Source organism: Podarcis vaucheri (genome assembly GCF_965113315.1).
Source record: "Podarcis vaucheri genome assembly, chromosome: 12".
Taxonomy (NCBI): domain Eukaryota; kingdom Metazoa; phylum Chordata; class Lepidosauria; order Squamata; family Lacertidae; genus Podarcis; species Podarcis vaucheri.
In genome coordinates this window covers 41964499-41985598 of record NC_138750.1, presented here as the reverse complement: position 1 = coordinate 41985598, position 21100 = coordinate 41964499, and the positions used below count along the sequence as shown (strand labels likewise).

The 21100-nt window shown below is 47.0% G+C and overlaps 1 long non-coding RNA gene across 2 annotated transcripts in view; it reads right to left on the bottom strand.

Annotated features, from left to right (window-relative positions):
* LOC309515660 overlaps positions 1-13410 on the bottom strand; it is a 31084-nt gene extending 17674 nt beyond the window's left edge. The window contains exons 1-2 of one of the 2 annotated variants that reach the window (XR_014212604.1): positions 13144-13410; positions 9035-9254 (exon numbers count right to left, since the gene is read on the bottom strand). This is a non-coding gene — a long non-coding RNA (uncharacterized lncRNA). The remainder of the gene's footprint in view (positions 1-9034; positions 9255-13143) is intronic. The other variant, XR_014212605.1, reaches the window with a different exon arrangement.
* Positions 13411-21100: the final 7690 nt, after the last annotated feature.

Below are 21100 nucleotides of genomic sequence, written 5' to 3'. Positions count from 1 at the left end.
AACCCCGCAGTCAGATACCAACGTCCAATTTTGTGCTGCTGCAAGAATGAAGATTACTAAATGTTTTAAGCAAAAGTTTGGTTTTGATTATCTGGAAATAAAGACAATGAACGAATTGAAATTCTGGAGGGATGGGTTATGTATGATATTAGGCCAAACAACCAGAACCTAAAGGTTTTCACTGAGAGAAATTTCTACCACATATACTAGTAGCTGGCAACATAAGATAAGCCTGATGGATCAGGTCAGTTGTCCGTCCAGTCCAGCATCCTATTCTTACAGTGGCCAACCAGATTCCTACAGGAACGAAGCACAACAACCCTCAAGAACCTCCACCCCATGGCTTAATTAAATCCACCAGGCCTCCATTTGTCCCAAGAGGCTGTTTTGGCCAAACCACACACACTGGCCCTAAACCTGATGTAATAATATGACATCAGGCAAGAGGCAATTACAAGTCACAGCCACACCAAAAAGGCATTTGCAGGAGTCACCAGTCATATACAAGTGCATTCTTTTTTCAGAAATTGCTTTTAACAATGCTGTCTTCATCATCCTACTGCTATGAGTTTGAGTGTGGGGGCAGACTCCCCATAATGCTGAAAACCCCTGGATTTAGATTATGCTAACAACCCAGACCAGTTTGGCATAGTCATTAACAGGGGACAAAGAAGGCCAGTGAAACCATCCGAGGGCCAGTGAAACCACCAGAGGACAAGACTGCCAGACAGGGAGGATGTCATGAACTAGCTCTCTGACAGAGGGGCTCCTACTCCAGCTGCGTGTGTTAGTGGGTGGCGAAAAGAAAGGGTTTAGGGTTTCAGTTTGGACTACAGAAGATGAAGGGAAATCGTGGTGTTTTGCAAATAGATTGAAAGGCGAGGGAGAAGTGGGGCCGACAGAACTCTTGGCAGGCTGGCTAGAGCAAGCTGTAACAAAGGGACAGGAGGTATGGTTGGTTCTTCTGTCTGTAGACCTAATCCTACTGCTCCGAAGAGAGGAGCAAAGAATCGTCTTGAGAAGTGAATGCTGGAAATCCTTCCACTGCAGACTCAGGTTGTATATATGTGTAAATAAATGATATTCCATAAAGACACTACAGTCTCCGCTGCACCTAACATCTGAAGGAAACACAAACCCTGGGTAAGCGCTGCCAACTCCCTGGGACACTGGATCAGAGATTAAAGCGGCGTGTAACAACACCTTGTGGATTTGGTTTAACAAGCCATAAAGTTTTCTAGCGCTTTTATGGCAAATCTGGAGGGGAGGAAATTAAAATAGTCTAGCATATTGTCAGAGCTGCTTCCAGATCCGAGCTCACAGAGGATCACGCTAGCCAGCATTCACTGTATAAAAGTCTTTATTGATTTACAGTTTCCATTTTCAAGCTGTAGCGCGCAACTCTACGTTTTATAAGCTAGACCGGCGAAGCTCTGTCTGAGTCTCCGCCTCCTGTACACCAACTTAATACCCTAGCCTTACTCCACCTTTTCCTCCTGACCGTTCTTCTCTGGGTCCCTCTGCCCCCCGTGGTCTCTTCCTTCCGGGACTCTTCTGACGCTGACCCCCCGGACCCTTCTGTCTCCTTGCGGCGGGCTTTAGGACCTGGCTCCCTTTCCGGGCTGCTTACTGTGCCGCCTTCCTGTGCATTTGAACTTGGCGCGCGCGTCCAACCTCCCACTTTCCGTTTGACCGTTTCTTCTCTCTCCGATGGAGGTGTGGCCACTCCTGACTCATGTCCTCCCCCCTTCGGCGAGCCGCCTGATCCCGATGCCTGGCGCCCTTCTCCCCCACTGCGCTCTGTTGGGGATGTTGGCCCCGATTTCCAACTGCTGCTCTCTGAACCCCCTTTTGTCCCTTCTTCCTGGGGTGTCCCCCTAAGCTCCCCCCTTGCTCTGGTCACTGGCGCTCCTTTCTGTGAATCTTCCGATTCACTGGAAAGACTCGGAGATCTCGGGTCGTCGTCATCGCTCATCTTTCCTTCGGACTCCTCCCCTTCACTCTCTGTTTCCTCCCTTGCCCTCGCCTCTGCTCCTGAACCCCTGACATCCATCCCCCCCTCGAAGCCCCCCCTTTCCCCCTCCCCTCCTTCAGGTGTGGGTGCTGGGTGCTCCATCGTCATGGGGACAAATGCCGGATACAGTTCGCTTCCTGTGGCGGGCATCCAGCTGAAGACTTCCGGTTCTTCCTCCTTGCGTTCGTCGACGACGGTCACCTCCTCTTCCATCTCTGTGCCGCCGTGCTCGAACCCAAGATCCTCCCCGAACACGTCCACGTCAGTCTCTGCGTCGGTCGCTCCCGGGTCCGTCGCTCGAGCTGGACCCTCCAGCCACTTCCTGCGCCACTGCTCCTCTGGTCGATCATCCCACCAATACGAGGGTTCTGAGGCAGATCCCGAGGGTGACCCCTCCGGGGAACGCGTTTCCAGTGTCGGTTCCTCGTCCGAGTCGAACCCCATGAACGTGCTGGCGGAAAGCGTGGGTGTGAAAAGCCAGTCGTCGAAAAACTCGGCTGGCATGGGCCTGTGCGGGAAGAGGACATGAAACTCTTCTTTGAGCAGAGGTTCCTCCAAAGCGTAGCCTGGTACCCAGCTGTTGGCACTGGCTGGGGTGCCCTCTCTGGCGAGAAGGTATTCTACCCCCTCTTCCCCCCCATCTAGAGTCCAAAATTTCTGTGACCTCGTTGAGGGGCTCTTCCTGCGGTACTCCCCTCTGCTCGGTCCCCCTCCGGAGCGGACTCGGTGCCGTTCCCGGTTCCTGAAATCTGTGAGGAGCCTTGTAGGGAGTGAGCACCGATCTATGAAACACCGGATGCATCCTGGATCCCTCCGGAAGTGTCAGCCGGAAGGCCACCGGGTTGATCTGTGCCTCGACTTGGTAGGGCCCCAGTTGCTTATGCCCTAGCTTCTTCTTTGCTAACGATCTGGCCGGCACCGCGTGGGCTGCCAACCAGACCCAGTCTCCCACATGGATCTCTTCGCCGACCCGCCTGTGTTTGTCCGCTTGCACCTTGTATGCATGCTTAGCTAGCTCCAGCTGCCGCCTGAGCTGATCGTGGACCTCCTGCAACTCCGACGCGAACGCGTCTGCTGCCTGTGGCTCCCCCTCCCCCATTCTTTCCAGTCCCGGGAAGGTTCTGGGGTGCCTTCCATTGTTGGCGAAGAACGGCGTCACCCCTGTGGACACGTGCTTCGTGTTGTTGTAGGCGAACTCGGCGAGTGGCAGGTAATCCACCCACGTTGCAGGTTGTTGGTTTGCATAACATCTCAGGTACTGCTGCATGATGGCATTGACTCGCTCCGCTTGGCCGTTGGTCTGCGGGTGTCTCGCCGACGCCAGGTTGATCTTGACGTTCAGGAAGCCCATCAGCTTCTGCCAGAAGTTCGAGATGAACTGTCGCCCCCGGTCGGACAGTATAGACCGCGGCAGACCGTGAACCTTGAACACGTGATCTATGAACAGTTTAGCGGTTTGTTCCGCCGTGGCCACCTTCGCACACGGAATGAAATGCGCCATCTTGGTGAACAAGTCCACCACCACGAGCACCGCTGTCTTGCCCCTCGAGCTGGGTAGATCCGTGACAAAGTCCAGGGCCACTCTCTCCCACGGTTCGAACGGGGTTTGCAGCGGTTCCAGCAGTCCGGCCGGCGGTCCGTGCACTGGTTTGGCCCTCTGGCAGGTGTCGCACCTCGCCACGTAGTCCGCGACTTCTCCTCGCATTCTGGGCCACCAGAAGTCTCTAGCGACTAATTCCATCGTCTTCTCCTTGCCAAAGTGCCCGGCAGTGGGCGCGTCGTGCAGCTGCTGCAGTACCTTGGCGCGAAGTTCATCTCCCGGTACGTAGATGGCCCCTTTACGGATGAGCAATCCATCGCGCACCTGGAACTTGTCGGTCGCCGCCGTGCCCCTGTGCACCTCTGCCATCTTTGCTTGCGCAAAGGAGTCATCCTGCAACGCGCGCCTTACCGCATCCAGGTCAACGGTTGCCGAAGCGCACGCCCACACTGTCGGTGCGAAGATGTGCATGGCCGCCGCTGGCGTCGCCTCCTCCAGATACTGCGGTTTACGGGATAGGGCATCCGCCATGACGTTGGTGTCTCCCGGGACATACTCTATGCGGAAGTCGAAGTTCGCAAAGAACTCAGCCCAACGTATCTGCCTCTGGTTCAGGAACTGCGCCGTGCGCCAGTGCTCCAGATTCTTGTGGTCCGTGCAGACCTGCACCGTGTGCTTGGCGCCGATCAGGAAGTGCCTCCACGCCTTGAATGCTGCATGAATGGCAAGCAACTCCCTGTCCCAGATGGTGTAGTTCTGTTCAGATTTGCTGAGCTTCCTGGAGTAAAACGCTCCCGGCCTCCAAGCCCCCTGCGGGTCTCGCTGCAACAGGACTGCTCCCATGGCTCTGTCTGAAGCGTCCGTCTCCACCCTCATCGGCCTGCTGGGGTTGACATGCAGTAGCTGCTCTTCCGACGCGAAGAGACGCTTGAGTGCCTGAAAGGACTGCTCCGCCTGTTCCGTCCAGATGAACTTCTTCTTCTTGGAGCTGAGCGTGTCTGTGATGGCCGCCGTTTGCATCGCAAACCCCCTGATAAACTTGCGATAGAAGTTCGCAAAGCCGACAAACCGCTGGACCTCCTTCCGGTTGCGCGGGCTTTTCCAATCCAACACCGCGCGAACCTTGGCGCTGTCCATGGCGAGCCCCTTGTCGGACAACTTGTAGCCCAGGAAATCCACCTCCGTCACGTCGAACTGGCACTTTTCCAGCTTGGCGTACAGCCTATGCTGCTGTAGCCTGCTCAGCACTTCCTTGACGTCTCTGTCGTGATCCTGTTGTGATTCAGAAAATATCAGGATGTCATCCAAGAAGCAGACACACGTCTTGTAGAGGAGCCCCGCTAACACGTGATGCATGAAAGCTTGAAAACAGTGGGAGCCATTTTGTAGTCCAAAAGGCATAACTCTGTATTCGTAGGTGCCTAGGGGCGTGAACATGGCTGTCTTCCACTCATCTCCTTCCCACATGCGAATGAGGTTGTACGCCCCTCGCAGGTCCAACTTGGTGAACACGCAGCCCTTGCGCACCGTCGCGAGGAGGTCGTCGATCCTGGGCATGGGGAAGTCCGATGGCTTGGTCATGCTGTTCAAGGTCCGATAGTCCACTACGAGCCTTTTTTGGGGCGTGGCCTTCTTCTTAACAAAAAATACAGGACTGCCCCCCACTGCCTTGGACTCTCGGATGAAACCGCGCTCCAAATTATGATCTATGAACTCTTTGAGTTCCTGTAGTTCGTCCTCAGACATGGAATACAGCTTCCCTTTTGGTAGCGCCGCCCCTGGCAGTAGGTCAATTTTGCAGTCATATGGTCTGTGGGGGGGGAGCCTGTCCACCTCCTTCTCGCAGAAAACCTCTAAAAATCCTGCGTATTTGTGGGGGATTGCTTGCAGCGTCCCCCGCTGCAGCTGTGCCTCCTCCTCCTCTCCCTCCTGCCGGGGCAGAATGCAGTGTTCAGCGCAATATGATGAGCCGAAGACCAGCTGCTGCTGGTACCAAGCCAACGTCGGACTGTGCCTGTCCAGCCAACTCATGCCCAAGACAATAGGCGTGTCCGACAGTCTGGTGACATTAAAACTGATGACTTCCCTGTGATTTCCAAGCCACATCACCATTGGTGGCGTTTGCTTCACCACCTGCCCCCCTAGCAGCTCCCTGCCATCCACTGTGACGACCTGCAGGGGCAGCGTGGCAGGCAGCAGCTGTATAGCGTGTTTATCGACAAAGTCCTGCCCTATAAAGTCCGTATTGCTTCCTGAGTCAACGGTGATTGGCACGTCCAGAGTGAGGCCATTGGGTAGCTGAAGCGATGCAGTGAGCTGCACTACTGGTTTGGGCGGGAGGGGGTCTGTGGGCTGCAAAATCTCTGGGAACTGCTTCACTGACTCGTCTGGCTGGGCCCCAGTGCCTCTGTCTCCAGCCAGACTCCGTCGTTTCCCTGCTGTGAGTCTCCGTGCTGAGTAGCTGCAGTCACCGTTGCAGAGGCTGCATTGAGCTTGTGGATCCTCTGGGGACACTCTTTCGCCATGTGTTGAGGACTTTCGCAGATGTAACATTTCCGGTTCCCTCTAGGAGGCTTCGCTTTGACTGCTCCCGGCGCTAGGGCTCTGGTTGCTGACTGAGCCCTAGCACCGCCAACCTCCATAGGTTCCGCTCCCCCTCCTGGCGGAGGCGTGGATTGCGCACGCGCTGCTTCTCTGGGAACGAAGGAGAACCCTCTCGCTGGTTCGCGCCCTTCACGCCCTTCGTCCCTGCTCCATGGACGTTCCTCCAGCCGCACCCCAACCGTCAGCGCCCTCTGAACGACCTCCTGCATGGTCCGGGGTCTCTCCCCCCTCGCAATTTCGTCTTTAACCGCTCCGCTCAAGCCTTCCCAAAACAGGTCTCTGACTGGAGCCGAATCTCTGTCCCATTCCAGGGCACTGACCAGTGCAAAAAAGCGGGCATGATACTGCCTTACACTGGCCCTCCCCTGCTTCAGTCCGTGCACCTCTTTCCGGGCAAGATCCACGTCTATGCTTGATAAAAAGCACGCATCCATCGCTTTAAGGAAGGCGTCCGCACTTTGGAGCGCCGGATCCTTATCTCTCCACAAATTGCGCAGCCATGCTTTAGCATCTCCATGCAAATGGGACATGATAAACCCCACCTTCTCTTGCTCATCTCTAAAGTCCTTGTCCAGCAGTTGCAGCGCACACTGTACATCTGCTCGGAAGTTGGGGTACTGTTGTAAATTCCCATCGAAGTGAGATACTAGACCGCCTGCTCTTCTCCCCAACCCAATTCCCTCCGGTTTGGGTGTCAGTTGCCCTTGCTTCGTAAGCATTTCCAACCTGACCTGGAGATCCTTGTAGGCAGCGGCTGCTTCCCCCTCTCTCTTCCTGGATGCGAGTACCTCGGCATTCAGTTGCCTCACTGCTTCTTGCAGATCCGCTATCTGCTGTTCGGCAGTCATCTTGTCTGCCGTTCGTGAGCTCGTGAGTAGGCACCAGTCTTCACCCCTTTCTACTAGGTTTTAGGTGCCAAGATTTTTTGAGACAGAGCTTACTGTCAGAGCTGCTTCCAGATCCGAGCTCACAGAGGATCACGCTAGCCAGCATTCACTGTATAAAAGTCTTTATTGATTTACAGTTTCCATTTTCAAGCTGTAGCGCGCAACTCTACGTCTTATAAGCTAGACCGGCGAAGCTCTGTCTGAGTCTCCGCCTCCTGTACACCAACTTAATACCCTAGCCTTACTCCACCTTTTCCTCCTGACCGTTCTTCTCTGGGTCCCTCTGCCCCCCGTGGTCTCTTCCTTCCGGGACTCTTCTGACGCTGACCCCCCGGACCCTTCTGTCTCCTTGCGGCGGGCTTTAGGACCTGGCTCCCTTTCCGGGCTGCTTACTGTGCCGCCTTCCTGTGCATTTGAACTTGGCGCGCGCGCCCAACCTCCCACTTTCCGTTTGACCGTTTCTTCTCTCTCCGATGGAGGTGTGGCCACTCCTGACTCATGTCCTCCCCCCTTCGGCGAGCCGCCTGATCCCGATGCCTGGCGCCCTTCTCCCCCACTGCGCTCTGTTGGGGATGTTGGCCCCGATTTCCAACTGCTGCTCTCTGAACCCCCTTTTGTCCCTTCTTCCTGGGGTGTCCCCCTAAGCTCCCCCCTTGCTCTGGTCACTAGCGCTCCTTTCTGTGAATCTTCCGATTCCCTGGAAAGACTCGGAGATCTCGGGTCGTCGTCATCGCTCATCTTTCCTTCGGACTCCTCCCCTTCACTCTCTGTTTCCTCCCTTGCCCTCGCCTCTGCTCCTGAACCCCTGACACATATGATCAGTGCTTCAAGTAAAACGGTATATTATGGGATATGCACACTAACGGTGCTGTGTTTTTATTTTAACAGTTTATTCTTTCAGCTGCTAGCATAATTTCCACCATGGAGGAAAATCACACGTGACAGCGTTAAAACAATTTATTCACTGCCAATTTCCTTCTGAAAGTGAACAATTATACTAGCATTTAGAAGAACTGGACACTTCCCCCAAAGTTCCTTGCGTGTAATCCATAAAGAAACAGAAACTCAGCAGCTTTCTTTATGTATAGCTAATTTCATCAACGTATTTTGCCCTTCATAGAATTGTTTAAGACAAGCTAAGCATTTAATCTCTTGAACAAATGTTTCAGTGCCACGGTCAAATTTACACTAGATTGTGAGCAAATTGGCAATTTTAATGGTCAACATAACTAAGCTAAATGTGAATGTTAAATACAATTTTATCTGATTTTGTATTTTTAGCCAACAGAATCTGATTCTGCAAACAATTGTTCAGAGCTTTGCATTATGATTTTTATTGCAATTAGGTCAATTCCTTGAACAAGCTCCTTTTGGTGGTTTCTGTTCTAAGAGCTTGTGCCTCTTTTCACAAGCTACTCAAAAGGGATTGTGACTGACAACAGGATCAAAATGTCCCAAGGCACTTCCAGCCACTCTTTTAATTAGGATTTACATAGAATAATGAGCTATTATGTAATCTATGGACAAAATTTTACCAGTGCTTTAAAGCAATGCTAGAGCAGCACAGCAACTAATAAAAGTCATAGAATCATAGAATTGTAGGGTTGGAAGGGCCTCCAAGGGTCATCTAGTCCAACCCCCAGCAATGCAGGAATCTCAGCTAAAGCATCCATGACAGACGGCAATCCAAGCTATGCTTTAAAACCTCCATGGAAGGAGAGTCCACCACCTCCGAAGGGAGATTGTTCTCCTGTGGAACAGAGTCTTCAGTCATTTATGTGTCTAATTTATTTATGACCCAAACTGATTACAGCTCTTACAGCAAACTCATAGGATCACTACTTATGAATCGCTTTTAAAAAAGAGGAAATGCATAATCAAAAGAGAACGAAAGAGGAAGTAATTTGCATAGAATGTGCATGTGTGTCACACACAGAGACACAGAAACTTAGAAAGAACTGCTATGATTTCAAAAGAAACACATCTTACCCACAGTGAGGACAGCTGTGAATCTGTGTGCCTGCTCAGTCTGTCTAGGTGGTGTTGATGGGAAACTTGGTCTCCCTTCTTAGGACTCCTCCTATTTACTGAGGATTCCTCCTGACTTGCTTGCAGGACATTTACACAGTTAAGATTGTATCTAGCCTTTATTGAGCGTTTGTTCTGATCTGTTTGCAGGGAGGTCCTATGACAAGGAGCCAATTCGTTCCTAGGAAATATAGCAAACAGGACACACACAAAAATTAAAACAACAAGAAGCACAATTAATATTTTTATTTAAAACATTACAGCCAGTAGGATTAAATTCCGAATTTGATCTTTCAGTTTTAATTTAATTACAGCAATGGGTATTGAAATGTATGTCTGGATGTGAAATGTATGAGATTTAAGTACTAATAGTATCATGTCTATCGTCTACTCCACCTCCTCACCTCTCTACTAATGTAAAACACCTGTTGAAAAACCTATAATGAGAGAATGTGTGTATACATATATATATATCTGTAATCAAACAGTACATTGCTAAGCTATTGTCTTGTAAAGGTAAAGGTACCCCTGCCCGTACGGGCCAGTCTTGACAGACTCTGGGGTTGTGCGCCCATCTCACTCAAGAGGCCGGGGGCCAGCGCTGTCCGGAGACACTTCCGGGTCACGTGGCCAGCGTGACATCGCTGCTCTGGCGAGCCAGAGCCGCACACGGAAACGCCGTTTACCTTCCCGCTAGTAAGCGGTCCCTATTTATCTACTTGCACCCAAGGGTGCTTTCGAACTGCTAGGTTGGCAGGCGCTGGGACCGAACAACGGGAGCGCACCCCGCCGCGGGGATTCGAACCGCCGACCTTTCGATCGGCAAGCCCTAGGCACTGAGGCTTTTACCCACAGCGCCACCCGCGTCCGTATTGTCTTGTACTGTATGCTTAAGCCAAGAAATTGTCTCTTCAAAGATATGCAAGTACATAATTATGAACGTTTGAATCAAAATTGATTCTTTGTATATAGTAGGAAAATTTATAATTACAGTGGTACCTCAGATTACATACGCTTCAGGTTACAGACTCTGCAAATAGTGCTTCAGGTTAAGAGCTTTGCTTCAGGATGAGAACAGAAATCATGCTCCAGCGGCACGGCAGCAGCAGGAGGCCCCATTAGCTAAAGTGGTGCTTCAGGTTAAGAACAGTTTCAGGTTAAGAACGGACCTCCAGAACGAATTAAGTACTTAACCTGAGGTACCACTGTACTTTGTATTCAGTTGAACACCTAGATCTGTACAGTGGTACCTCGGCTTAAGTACTTAATTCATTCTGGAGGGCTGTTCTTAACCTGAAACTGTTCTTAACCTGAAGCACCACTTTAGTTAATGGGGCCTCCCGCTGCACGATTTCTGTTCTCATCCTGAAACAAAGTTATTAGCCCAAGGTACTATTTATGGGTTAGCGGAGTCTGTAACCTGAAGCGTATGTAACCTGAAGCGTATGTAACCCGAGGTACCACTGTATTATGTTGATTCTGTTGTTGATGGGACTTGTAGTCTAATAATATCTGGAAGGCACCATGTTGGCTACCTCAACATATCCTGGTGCCCTCCACATGGTCTGCACTACAGCTCATCATTGGCCTTGCTGACTGGGGGCTGATGGGAATTGTAGTCCAAAACATCTGGAGGGCACCAGGCTGAGGAAGGTTGACCTAAGGGTACAACTGTGGGAGCCATGAAGTCATGGCAAAGGCTTGTAGCGCCACCTGGCGCCTCGCTGACCTCGGTGACCTGCATGTCCGTGCCTTGCGGTGTATTAAGTGCATAACCTTATATGGAGTTATGTTCCCCCTCTGGGCAGTAATTACCTTATATGGCGATGGGTGGGTAAAAGCCATGACCGGATGAGGTAACGTGAGACATTGGCAAACAGCCATGCGACAGGAGAGAAAAAAGGAGAATAAAATCAGAGGAGAGTGGTCGAAGGAGCTGCTCATGCCTTCCTGAAAATATTGCTGGCTCTCTGTGTCTTTTTTCAAATGCTATACAGCGCCATTTGTGATGGCTGGCTTCCGTCATACAACCAGGTGGAATCTTTTAAAAAAACCACCTAATATGTTAAAAGTCATATAATTGAATTAAATATGAATACTATTTATTTATTTTAAAAAATAAGTGTTTGGAGTTTGTTAGATATACTAGTGCAAAGTTGGTTCATACCTGTGTGTTCATCACTTGATAACCGCAGCATCAAGTGACAAGCTGCGTCTATTAATGAGCCACAAATCGCGCACGGTCAGCTGCAAGTTCTCAAGTCCTGAGTAATCAAGTTGATTACTTGCATATATGAAAAGGTGGAATCACGGAGGGAATCAGTATGGGATGTACTGTTAGATTGGCATATGCAGGAGAACAAGTGAAATAAGAGCAAGTGAAAGGCTTCTCTTCCTACAGTACATTTTGCACTCTTATTTTCTGGCTAGGCGGCTTATGAGATGCATCAGCGCAAGCCATCCTGACTCAAGGTAAGCTCAGTTTCTACACTGCGCATCTGTTTCTTCTAGAGCTTTTCAAAGAAAGGGGCAGCTTGCCAGCTGGTCATCATTTAAATTGGGGACGGGAGCCTGTTGCCCTTCAGATGTTGTTGGACTGCGGCCTCCACCACAGTGACAGATTTAGTGTGGCGCAGGCAATTCCCTGGCACAATGTGCCAAGCTGAGGGGGTGCAAAATAATAACACCTATATTTATACAGGCACCTACTGAGAAGATCCATTTAAAAAACTGTAATTCCCAAAGGAATTAATGTGAAAGTAAGTTTTACAAATTTCTTCCAGTAGCTCCTTAGGTGCCACTGGAAGGATTTTTTTAAATTTTGTTTCGACTACGGCAGACCAACACGGCTACCTACCTGTAACTGTGAAAATAAGAGGTATTGCAAGGGCAAACTTTGTCCTCGCTCAGGCACCATATTACCGAAGTCTGCCCCTCCCTGTCCATCAGCCCCAGCCAGCATGGCCAATGGTCTGGACCACAGGTTCCCCTTCATTGATTTGAATCTTAGAAACGAAACATGTGAAGTTTCTCTCCCCCACCTCCCCTTTGTGTATAACTGAAGCTACATAGCCACGGGATGATTCCTGATTGTTGAAAGGTATTCCCAGCAAACCATGCAAGGTTTAGGAGGGGGAAAGGCCAAGGCGAATAATGCCAGAGCTTCCTTTTGGGTCCAAACACCATGTTGTGTTCAAACAAGCACCTAACCCTTGGCCCAAGAGTGTTGTGTTCTAGATAGCAGCTTCTGATGCCACCCACTCATCCTGAATCAGAGGAGCTTCTCCAAGGAGCTCAGGGAGGTGCATGTTGTTCTCCTCGCCCTCATTTAATCCTCACAACCACCCTCAGAGGTAGGCTAGGCTGAGAGACAGTGACAGTGAGCTCCATGGCCTAGTGGGGATTCAAACCCGGGTCTCCCAGGTCCTAGCCCAACACTCTAACCCCGTAGTTCCCAAGGTGGAACACGTGCCATACAGGGGGGCAATTTGAGAATGAGTTAGACCGAGTTAATGGCCTTTTAGGCTTCCTCCACAGGAATAGAAGTTCACTTTTTGAATATTAATTATATGTCACGGGAGGAGGGGCATCAGGATTTTAGAGATGCTTAAGTGGGGCATAGGGACCCGGGTGGTGCTGTGGGTTAAACCACAGAGCCTAGGGCTTGCCGATCAGAAGGTCGGCGGTTCAAATCCCCGCAATGGAGTGAGCTCCCGTTGCTCGGTCCCTGCTCCTGCCAACCTAGCAGTTCGAAAGCACGTCAAAGTGCAAGTAGATAAATAGGTACCACTCTGGCGGGGAAGGTAAACGGTGTTTCCGTGCGCTGCTCTGGTTCGCCAGAAGCGGCTTAGTCATGCTGGCCACGTGACCCAGAAGCTGTACACTGGCTCCCTCAGCCAATAAAGCAAGATGAGCGCCACAACCCCAGAGTCGGCCATGACTGGACCTAATGGTCAGGGGTCCCTTTAACTTTTTAAGTGGGGCATGGCCAAAAAAAGCTTGGAAACCACTGCTCTAATCGCTATGGCACACTGGTATTTGAGAGATTAATTCTAAAAAGCACAGGTGACCTTTTATCAATGCAAGCGCGTTCCAAAGAGGTCGGCCATGTTAGGAGAAGCAAGACGCCACCCGCCACCTCAGAAGTGGGGTCTCGGGCAGCCCAGGAAAGCTCTCCAGCCCCATAAAACTGTTAGACCTTCGAGGTGCCCCCAGACTCCTTCTCCTCCTTCCGGCAAGGACAGACGGATGCAGTGTTGACCGCTGTGGGATTTCGCCCAGTGTTGCAGGTAGCTCCTCCTTCGCCTGCTCTGGCGCGAAGCTATGCAGCTCCTTTCTCCCCCCGCCCCCCGGCGCCGGTCAATGCTGAGGCAGGAAAGCGGGGCTCTCCAGGGACTCCCGCCGCGCGGCTCCCATGGCAACGGGAGCTGGCGGGCTCGCGCTTGCCTGCTATTTTGCAGCCGGAGGACGCACGGGGAGAACCATTTTGCTCCGCAGACCCGGGCGGGGTGTGTGACTTGTCGAGGGTTAATTCGTCTGCGGCTTGTGGAAGAGAGCCGCTGACCGGAGGAGGTGGTCGCCGCGGTACAACCAGCAGGCAGGGCTCTTGCAATCCCATGCAGCGCTTGCTGCTCTGTGCATGGGGTTTTTTTATTAATTAAAAAATAAATAGATACTAAGCGTCGTTGCACCTCAGCTCCGCTCAGCCTCTGCCAGTAGATGCAGCAGTCGGGGAGGATAAGACTTGCAAGCCCCAATCGCATCTGAAGGGCCACCGGATTTCTTATGGGGCCCCCCACCGTGGGAAATTGTTTCATTTTATTACTTTATTAATATTTTATTGGAAGAATTTCATTTATATAAAAGAGAGTGACAAAAGAAAAAGTGAGAATGAAAAAAAAAAAACCTCAATTACATTTCCATACATTGTATACAGATGTGTATAATCTTATTATCCTAATACACACATCATACATGTGGTTTCATAACTATAATGCAATAATAATTCTCTTCTTCCCAAGAAGAAAATCCAACTGAATTGGTTGGTCATTTGTGCACTGACTTGGGACAAAGTTTCCTGCTTGGCAGGGGGTTGGACTCGATGGCCCTTGTGGTCTCTTCCAACTCTATGATTCTATGAAAGTTGTTTCTATTTTTTAAAAATCCATGCTACATATATTAATTAGCTGATCAAACAATTACTGGTTTGGGTTCTTAGAATGGCTGTGCCAACCACGAGTGGAACTTAACTCTGTTTAATTTCCTCCTGATTTCATTTTCTTCAAACAAACAAAAACAAACCCATATTCTTGTAATACTGAATAACATTGCAAGCAACTGGTGATATCCAACTACTAGCTCACATTTCCCCCATTTTAATTTGGTTTTACTCTTTCTGGGAGAAATCAGTTATACAGTATTTGATTTATTAAAAATGTTACCAACAACCTAAACAACCTGCTTGCCTCCACCTGGACGCACCCTGGGTGCCCATTAGCTTGACTCCTCCATCATCATTTCCAACCATAACCAACTCCCAGACATCTGGTTTATTGACCATTATCCTGATTTTGTTTGCACGGAGTTTGCAAGGATGTTAGATAATGCTGATTGTTTATTGAGTATTCCTTCTGATTTGTTTTGCGGTAGGGTGTACAACATGGCTCAAGCAATTATTATCCAACACTGTCCAGTCCATTTCCCCTACCATTTTTGTTAACACAATAACTCTGATTTGAGGCAGGAAGGAGGTTTGTTGCACAAGGGTACCAAACCCATTTTAATTACACAACTTGAATTTGCCAGTATGAGACTGAATTCTACTTGCAAAATAATCTGAGAGCAACTGATGGAGTTGGTCAGAAGTACAGGGAGCATCTTAGAGAATGAACTGATTTTGCTGAAAGATGGAACTGCTTGGTTGAGTTCTGGAATCTTGTGTTACGGAAATGTAAGATTAGGAATATTTTTGTTTATTAAACTGCAGTAGCAGCGTTGCCAAAGGATGGAACTGTTTTGCTGATTTTTGGAAGATGTGTTTTTGAGATAGAAGAATTCAAGGTTTGCTCTTGCTATTAATTATAATAGGAATAAAATGTAACCAAAAAAATTAGAATGTGAATTTTGAAAAATACAATGAATAGATCATACTGAGTTCAGAGTTGCTTACATTTAACGTTAGGATACTTATAAAATTGGGATTAATAATCAGTAGCTATATTGCACTTTACTGTTTAGTCTGAACAACTGCTGTTAAGACTGCGCTTTTAGCAGATTCTGTATTTAATCCTACCATAATCTGGATCATTAAACTTATTAAGATCTTGTTTTTTGAGGGTGAATAAAGCACAATATGCTTTTTGCAACTGATAGCTTTATGACAAAGGGAGAGTCAGACCTTGGCAAAATAAGAGTACTGTAGAAGGCTCTCGGGAACACTTTTTAAAAATTTAACATATTGTCCTTATTTATTTGCTTCTTTTCGACTTTGTGTGGTTTGTGGAGTTTGAACTATGCAGATAACACTTATTTATTTATTTATAACGTTTTTTCGCTCCCGCCATCCTTGCTTCTTTTCTGATTAACATTGAAATGAGTTTTGTCTACCTCATTTCCTCCTTCTGTGTGCTGTTTCTAATGATTTTGGGCCAATCCTAATTTCCATTAAAGTAATCGATAGACAGACTCCCATTGATTTCGGAGGAAGCTAGTTTGGGGCTTTGATGTTTCCTTTTCTTGCAGCTCAATATTATTTTCCCATTCAAAAATGTAAGAAATTGACTTGTTTAATATTTTTCTTTTTATCCTTGCCCTTTACACTTTTCACGCAAAGTGCTGAATAAAGGAACACTTACTGGTATGACCCTGCTCCATTAAGAGCCCAGATGTAAGATTTTTGCTGGCAGGTAAGTGCTTAGGAATGGGGTGTTCCAGGACGCCATGTTCTTATTAGGTCTGTCAGTGGCTCTTAGTCATGAAACCTTAATGGACCCTCCATATTCTGAGTCAATAAATTGTTGATTATCCACTGCTGGAACCAAACAATAAGATATGGAAATTTCCATTCTTCCTATATGTGAGAGGCAATGGCTGATCAAAATGAACTTTGCTCTGCACCATCAAGACCATTTCTCACATGCTTATATACTGGTGAAATGTCACAAAACTTTACTGTATCAAGTTGAGATTCTCCCACTAATTTTCAGAGAGTATGGCCCAATGAACAGAAAGATGGGCAGGTATGAGGTCTGGTGCCTGCTAAACTTTGGTTTCAGTAGATGGTCTTGATTTGGGCAAGTCATTGGCCAGGTTTTTAGTGTAAGGCTAAACCATTGTTTGTTTAGCTTAGCTCTGGTTTGTTTGAACATCAGAACCTGCCCAAAGCAACTAACTATGGTTTCTTTGGGGCCAACAAGCACAACCTGAAATTATAGATTGTCTCCATGGTGTTGGCATTTTCCAGGAAGGATTCAAGGGTATACGAGAAATTTAAGTTTGTGCAATTAAAGTGGATTGAAGCATTCTTGGTGCAACAAATGACAAGAGAGCAACCAAGCAGCAATTTCCTGTCTTCTACAAAGCACTTTTGTATAAGAGCCAGGTATACACAGAAAGGGCAAGGAACAACAAACCAATGTTAGTAAAAGAAATGTGGTTTGCTTGATCATCCATGAACCTGGATTTTTCTACAAACCACAGATGTTTAAAGCAAATAACAGTGGGTTTACCATTATGCTCACATGCAGTCATTGTCTCAGTCTTGGTTTTCTTGTCTGTGAAAATGGGATTTCTAGTTATCTATTTCTGTGTGTGTTATAACAGATGTGATAAGGATTGTGAAGCAGTGCACAGTAAAAGTTGTTGTTTTGCAACTCCTATAATTGCTATTTTAATATTAAACTTACACGGGCCACATCTATTGTAAGAAAATGGCTCTTCTAGCTCACATTAACTTAGTGTTCACATTAGTGCAGTGTGAGAGAAGGCCCAAAGTTCTGTTTGTGTAATGTGTATTTCATTGTTCATAAGTATATATGTGTTGGTTCCATAGTTTGTTTACCATTCTAGCAATATGATGCTGCAAATTTTACAAAAGAAAGAAAGGTGAAAAATAAGTATTAGGAGAAAACACATATTTTACCTATAGATGGCTACTTTGTATATTTTAAGAAGACAATTCAGTGTGCTGAATTTATCTAATAAATGCTGTCACTTAAAAGTCTTTATCAATTATACAGAAGTTAAGATAAAGATTTATTGGTCTGGAAGGTAAATAATGACCAAAGATGAACCCAAAATCAATATTGACTTTGAAGGATAATCAGACCTGAGAACTGTCTCAGTATTAAGTCTGTGGTACAAAAAAAGGAAGTCTTCGCATTTCTAAAACCCACCCCATACAAACCCCACGGCTAGGTTGTAATAATAGAAAAACAAATGAATTATAATAGAAAAGCAATAAAAGACAATTTGCTTTACACACATATATGTATGCAGTGTGTGATGTTTGCCCAAAAAGACCTAGTTTAGGGAATCTTCAAAGGCTTGTGTATCCCAAATAGGAATCTTTCCCTTTTCTATTTGAACAATAAGCTTTTAAAGGAAAAATGCCTTCATTGCAAAAACCTGCTTGCCATGTAGCATGTCAGTACATTGTCCTGACCGTGATCCTGCCTTGCATATGTAAACTTTAGGGCTTCTCAGCTTTAACTGGTAGATTAATTGACTGACAGTGCAATCCTATGCGTCTTTACTTAGAATTAAGTCCCAAATTGAAACTGAATCCAGAGACGATTGAAGTGCTGTAGGTGGGCATGCCTTAGGTTCTGGAGCTGGCAGAGTTGCCTGTTCTTAGTGGGGTTGCACTCCCCCTGAAGGAGCCAGAGTGTTGTTTGAGGGTGCTCCCAGAACCACCTTTGGCTCTCAAGCCACAGGTGGCCTCTGTGGCTAGGAGCACCTATGCCTGCCTGCCTGCCTGCCTGCCTGTAAAGATAAAGGTAAAGGGACCCCTGACCACTAGGTCCAGTCGTGACCAACTCTGGGGTTGCGGCGCTCATCTGGTTTTATTGGCCGAGGGAGCCTGCGTACAGCTTCCGGGTCATGTGGCCAGCATGACTAAGCCGCTTCTGGCAAACCAGAGCAGCGCACGGAAACGGCGTTTACCTTCCTGCCGGAGCGGTACCTATTTATCTACTTGCACCTTGATGTGCTTTTGAACTGCTAGGTTGGCAGGAGCAGGGACCGAGCAACGGAAGCTCACCCCGTGGTGGGGATTCGAACCGCCGACCTTCTGATCGGCAAGTCCTAGGCTCTGTGGTTTAACCCATAGCACCACCCGCGTCCCTTTCATGCCTGCCTGATGCACCCACTAAAGCCATTTCTGCATAAATGGCTAGGGTTACGCATGCTCTGGCAACCTCCGAGCCCAAAATGTGTTCTAGGAGCCTTTGAAAATGCTCCAGAAATAGCAGCTGATGTAAAATGCCGAGCCAAAAACGCTGCTCAGAGAATTAGGCCACGAACAGATCTACACAGGTTGCCAGTTGTTTTCCAGCTCCAGTTCAAGGTGCTTGCTTTGACATTTAAATTTCTCAAGGGCTTGGGACTGCAAAAACACCTCCTCACGTTCTGTACTCAAGAATCAGCAGATGGGGCCTTCCTGGTGGTCTCTCCCACGATGTAGTAGGTGGGGTGGGGACCCAGAGACAGGCCTTTTCAGGGATGACTCGCATTTTCAGAACTCCCTACCTACTGAGGTGCACCCAATATACCCTCCAGCATTTCTCCAATGAAAATAGGGACATCCTAAGGAAAAGTGCAACATTCCAGGATCAAATCAGAAATCGGGGACATCCCTGGAAAATAGGGACACTTTGAGTTTTCCTTGTAATAATGTGCGATAGCTTTTTGATAACTAAATTGTAAAGCAACTTACAGTTCCTTCAGCATCTTAGAAAACATAATAGACATATTTTAATTTAGTGTATTTGTTTGGTTGAGAGCTCTAATTATATTCATCAATTTGTCTGGTTTTGCTCTTTTTTATTAAAAAAACAACAACCAATGGGACTAACATAGTTTGCCTAGTAGATTTCACTTCTGAGAGGCTATTAAAACCCAACTGGGGCACGGAAAATACCTATGCAATTATAAATACCCTTTCCAAATAATTTATAATTCCAAAATAGTCCCCTGCCAGTGCTCCAGAGCAGGCTGTTGAAAGACTTTGCTTTTTGACCACAGTTCTAAAGAATGGTCAGCTTTTAATTGGTCCTGGTAAATTTAACTCCAGGCTCTGCTTTTCCAGAATGGCTAAGACATTTAACTTTATCATATGCAACATCCTGAAATCACTTCTTTTGGATTGCCCTGAATCGTTCCATGGCATTCGGCTCCCTTATGCATCAGAGAAGAATGTAGCTTTTATATACCTCCCAAGATTCATTCTGAATTTTGACAAATTACTTTAAGTGCCTTCTTCCTTTGTCATCTGTTTTAATAGATTCCCTGCCCCCCAGGTCTGTCAGTTTTCTGGACCAAGAAGCTGCTTTCGTTCACCTCGGGAACAAAGAAACTGCTCCTGTTTAACTTAATCAAATACTCTCTTCTTTCTCATAGAAAGGGAAGCAGCCAATTTACGTCCCAGCTCTATTAAGCCTGAAAACAAATTTCCTGCATTCCGCTAATATGAAGTCTTCCCTCCCCTTGTCTACCTTTTTCTTCAGCTTTGTACAATGGTGAACATTTTAAAAGGACTTCGCACAAACATGTTCTATATTAGTTGCAAACCCCATTCGCGTCTTCATTAAAGCATTATAACTGAAATATTTCCCCTCCAAGTCACTTAACTGTTTTGTTTTTTCCCAATATAAAAATTGCCGTTTGAAAATCTGAAAGCTTTATTTTTAATTGTGTTTGTTTGTTTGTTTGCTCGGTTTCTAAGCCACTGTAGAACATTCTTTCTCTGGGTGACTTTGTGGCAAGACTCAAGTTGCATCAAATGCAATTATAATGTAACTGATTGTTGTTGTCGTCATGTAAGGATGGGGGAGAAAATAATTTCAAATTTAAAGGTAAAATCACCTAATTCTCACTTTCCAAAAGTATATAAAAAAATCTGAAACAGCCATATTTTAAAAATTGCAATTCTCTGAAGTTTGCAATGCAGTTCTCCAGTCAAGTAATAAGTGCAAAAAAATCATATACTATGGTAAACTCAGCATGACAAAGCATGGATTAGTTTTAATGACATACAAAACTGCATTATATTAGGGGGCAATGCATTGCATATTAGACAAAGTAGCATACAAAAATGTGTATATTGGCAAAAAATATCATTCAAATGCTGGTGGGGAAATGTGAAAAACTGAATTTAAGATTGGAGAAATGAGAAACTCAGAGCGACTGAAATTGACAGATTCATTCATCCCTAGCACCACACAGAGAAATACACTGGAAAAACAATGAATGGTGTGGCTAAGTAGCACATAATTTAGATTTTACTTCAGTTGGGATGAGGATTTTGAAGGATTTTTTTCCATGCAAAAATAAACATGAAAAAACATGACATGTGTCCATTGCATGTGCCCATTTCCCTGCAAGAAAGCAGCAATAGATATGAGCTTCCCAGTACACACATGAACAGCAAATTAGATGTGTGTGTGGATGCCACACATGACGAGGCTCATATTGATGAAACCAGCTTCTGCATGCACTTCTGCTGCAGATTTGCATCACTCTGTAAATCTACATCACAATACTCAGCTTCACTCATTGACGGGGCTGAATTGTTTTGGGGGGAAGCAGAGGGGAATATGCACTGCAACACAGAACTGTTGTGCATGATTAGAGCTGAATCAGGAACACAGTGTAAAAAGCCTGACAGTGCAAACCTAGGGAGGTTTCCTCAGAATTAAGAAGTGTGTATAGGATTGCAGCCCAAATATCAAATGAGTAAGCAATGTTTTATTGGCTATTTAGGTTAATTTAGGGGGAATCTCTGTTTTTGCATTTGTTTTGTCTCTCTGA